Source organism: Carlito syrichta, unplaced genomic scaffold (genome assembly GCF_000164805.1).
Source record: "Carlito syrichta isolate Samal-C Ts95f unplaced genomic scaffold, Tarsius_syrichta-2.0.1 Scaffold308852, whole genome shotgun sequence".
NCBI classification, from domain to species: Eukaryota; Metazoa; Chordata; class Mammalia; order Primates; family Tarsiidae; genus Carlito; species Carlito syrichta.
Window position 1 is genome coordinate 45,110 of NW_007252948.1, and position 4,442 is coordinate 49,551.

The following is a 4,442-nucleotide window of genomic DNA, read 5'->3' on the forward strand; positions in this document are numbered from 1 at the left end:
TCGGTAATTAATGAAACAAAAGAAAACGTTCTACCTGGCTAGGGGCAGGGGACAGAACTATCATGGTAATTTAGTTTCTAATCTTAGCCCTAGGGGAAACAGCTTTCGGGAACAAGGACTACCCAGTCTACCAGGAAATAGAAGTAAAAAAATATCTAGAAAGAAGCTAAACTTAGAAAGACAGAAACAATTCCGCCATGCACCTTCCATCAAGTGTACTGAGATTCACTTATAAGTTTTACTGCCATGTATGCACACTGGTCACCAATCACACGCCAATATCATAGGTATAACTGATATCCTATGTCAGAGGCGATCTTCCAGATGGGCCTTTACAGGCCTCAGCCATGTAGCTATAGATGTTGGCTCCCAACACATCCAAATGCAGGAGTACAATAAAGGGCAGACCTAAATGACAGCTGACCAACAGGCCGAGTGAGCAACTGGCTTCCAACAGAGAAGAATGTCTGCAAGCAGAAAGTGGATTCCATGCCATAGAGAACGAGATTAAGATCCTGGATAAATTTAGTCATGTGGTGATGGTATGTGCTTTTTTTGTTAAGGAGAAAATGAAAAGCAGTTAAAAACAGCAGAAAGCTGGGTGTGGTGGCTCATGCCTGTAATCCCAGCACTTTGGGAGGCGGAGATAGAGGATTGCCTGAGCCCAGGGGTTCGAGACCAGCCTGGGCAACTTGGCGAGACCTTGTCTCTATAATAAATCAAAAAATCAGCTGGGTGTGGTGGCACATGCCTGTAGTTCCAGTAACTTAGAAGGCTGAGAAGGAAGGATCGTCTGGGCCCAGCAGGTCAAGGCTGCGGTGGCCACGAGCACGGCACTGCACTCCAGCCTGGGCGACAGAGTGACCCCGACTTAAAAACAAACAAACAAAAAACAGCAGAAAATATAAAGCAAACTAAAATGTGGCAAAATGTGGTATTGTTTTGAGCAACTAATGGAGGGTTTGAAGATGTCATTCATTATTCAACCCTGATGTTGGGAGCATCCTCTTTCTAGTGATGTAGGATTAATGATAGATATTTACCTTTCTTCTAGCTGAGGCACTTTGTTCTGCAATGTGTACTACTAATATTTATATCATTAAAATAGTGTAGTTAAAATGTATTGAGTTTTTTGTTGCTGTTGTTTTTGAGTTGGAGTCTCTCTCTGTCACCCAGGCTGCAGGGCAGCGGCACACTCCTGGCCACTGCAGCCTCGACCTGCTGGGCTCCTGCGATCCTTCCACCTCAGCTTTCCAAGTAGCTGGAACTACAGATGCACGCTACCACACCCAGCTAATTTTTGATTTATTGTAGAGACAAGGTCTCGCCAAGTTTCCCGGATGGGTCTCAAACCTACGCGCTCAGGCAGTCCTCTCGCCTCGGCCTCCCTAAGTGCTGGGTTTATAGGCTGAGCCACCGAGTCCAGCATATTGAGTTTTAATACTTAGTGTCAAACGAATGATCGTAGAACAAAATGTAAATGTTATAATCTATGAAAATATAAAAGTGGCCGGACTCGGTGGTTCAGCCTGTAATCCCATGCCTTTGGGAGGCTGAGGTGAGTGGATTGCCTGAGCCCGCGGGTTCGAGATCCACCTGGGCAACTTGACGAGACCTCACCTCTACAATAAATTAAAAAAAAAAAAAATTAGCCGGGCGTGGTAGCACACGCCTGTAGTTCCAGCTACTTGGAAGGCTGAGACGGAAGGATCGCCGGAGCCCAGCAGTCGAGGCTGCGGTGGCTGGGAGTAGCCACTGCACTCCAGTCTGGGCGACAGAGTGAGAATCCAACTCAGAAAGAAAAAAAGAAAATATAAAAGTGATGGTGAAAGTGACGGAAGGTAAAGGGTGTGACAGAGGGAAAGTTGAAGGGAAAAAGCTGAAGGAAGGTATGAAAATGTTCTTTTTTCATACATAATAATGAGTGAAGATATGCGCCCAGGTTGGAGTGCAGTAGCACGCTCATGGCCACTGCAGTCTCAACCTGTGGGCTCAGGCGATCCTTCTGCCTCAGCCTTCTAAGTAGGTGGAACTACAAGCACGCACCACCACACCCGGCTAATTTTTTGATTTATTGTAGAGAGAAGTCTTACCAAGTTGCCCAGGCAGGTCTTGAACCCTTGGACTGAGGCGATCCTCTCATCTCAGCCTCCCAAAGTACTGGGATTACAGGCTTCAGCCACCGCAACTACCCCTTTTCTTTATTTTAACAAAGATATCTGACAAGTAGATATCAGGACTCATTTCCTTCTATTCAAATAAGCCCCGAGCTTCCAGTGTGTTTGCCAGACAACTCCTAGGGCAGAGTTGGAGCAATTCTAAACTTGAAGGAATAACCAACTTGACATTATTTAAACAATACTTTTACCTTTCAGTTTAACATTTTGTTTTTAGTGGAAAATAATTATGTCAGAGAGGTTACTGTGTCCTTTTAAGCATAGTAACCTTTTAAGCATGTGAACTATCTTTCACAATCTTACTAAGAGGAACATGAGGGAAAATATAAGTGTCTAGGCAACATCTCAACATTGTTTCCTAAGAGACTTGATCATGTCTCCAGGGGCGTGGGAATTCAAGTTCCTTGATTCTAATTATTGTGCTGCAACTGACTCACTGTAAGACCATAGCTTAATCACTTTTACACAGATTCATTATCTCTGATGTATTGTATACAAGTACATAACTCTACCTTACTGGTACTATTATGAGGAAAGCTGTCTTTTGGTTAAATGTTGGTTTGGGAGTTAGGAAATCTCCATAAATATATGGGTGTTTCAAGTTCCTGCAAATCACATGAGCTTGCATTAGTTAATGTTCTTTCGATAGCAAAAAAACAGAAAGCAAAATTAAACTGACTTAAACAATAAGGGAAATTTACAGGTGAATATTGCCGAAAACTCTAGCGGGAACTGCCTTCAGGATAGTTTTGATCCAGGGCCCAAGTGGATCCTGAATTCAGGATTCAGGATTCAGGATATGAATCCTGAATTCTTGCTTTCTATTTGTTGGTTTCATTATCTCAGCTTAGTTTCCAGAAGCTTCTGGGCCTACATACTTTCAGGCTCAAATCCAGCAGAAAGGAACGACTCTACATCATCAATAGCTTAAACAAAACTCCCAGATGTAGTCTCATTGGCCTCTGCTGCCCTGATTTGGGTACTGTATTCATCCTAAATCAGTCATAAATACCAGTTAGACAGGACATGCTGATTGAGTCAAGTTCAACAGGGTCTAATCTTGACCTGGGGCTAGGATCAATTTCCCTCAAATAAATGATTCAGAAATCTATAATAGTGTTAGAAAGAGGGAAAAGGAGAGAAATCCTACAATCTTCTATTTAAATGCTTTAATTAACTAGCATCTCAACCTAGAGTTATTCATGCATTTATTGATTTATTCACCAAACATTTCCTTAGGGCTCACACTGTGTGCAAGGTCTTGATCTATTTTTTTCCACTTCATTTCCAGGCTCTGCTTTAAGAGCAAACAGCAAGAATTGGACCTCAGGCTGGGGTTAGAATTATGAGAGAGATTAGGAAAGTCCCAAGGACTTTCATAGTTTTAGGCTAGTTTCTTACATTTTCAGAAAGCTGGGAAAGGAAGAAAAACAGGTGTCCAGCTACCCATGCACCCTACCTAGGCACACCTTTGTGATGTATCATTCACAGTTTGAGGGGTCTCCTCCAAGCCTATTCACAGTCCCACTTAAGACCCCTCGGGGCTATATGTTTACTACGATCTTTTCTGGATATGAGATTTATAATGACATTGTGATTTGACATTGGCATTTGAAAACAGACTTTTGCTTTTTTTGAATGACCAAGGAAAGGTAACCACTTTCTCTTTCTTGGGGGAGAGATTACTCTTTTCCCAGAATGAGAGGAGGAGAGGTTATACGTTTATTGGTTGGACTTAGGTTCTCACATGCCATCGAAGGCCTAGGTGGGGTTAGATCAGACAACTTGATTCTCTAGCATGAGGGTTATACAAAATGGGAAGTGACAGAAAATGTTCATATGTTTTGGATGTTCCCACTGACTGAGCAGGAAGCTGCAGGAGAGAGAACAGATGATTAAAGCCTCCCTTTGGGAAAGCAGCCTTTAGGAAAACACTTGTAGAAAATGAGAGATAAATTATAACTGAAATGCTTCAACATGCTTTGCCTGTGCCCGGCCTGTTTACAAAAAAAGCATTCTGAAATAACCAAATGAAGTTGCTACATATCCAGGACATCATGAAAAGAGGAAGGTCCTGGTGATTGTACCATGGACTGGTGGTTAGCACAACTTTTTTTATTCAAGCTTGCTTAATCTGTGAACACTGAGACTAAATCCATCTGCATTCCCCATTGGGGGAAGAAATGTTTTGGTGTTCAGTAGGATGCTCTGATCCTCTTTTTTTTTTTTTTGAGTTGGAGTCTCACTCTGTTGCCCAGACTGGAG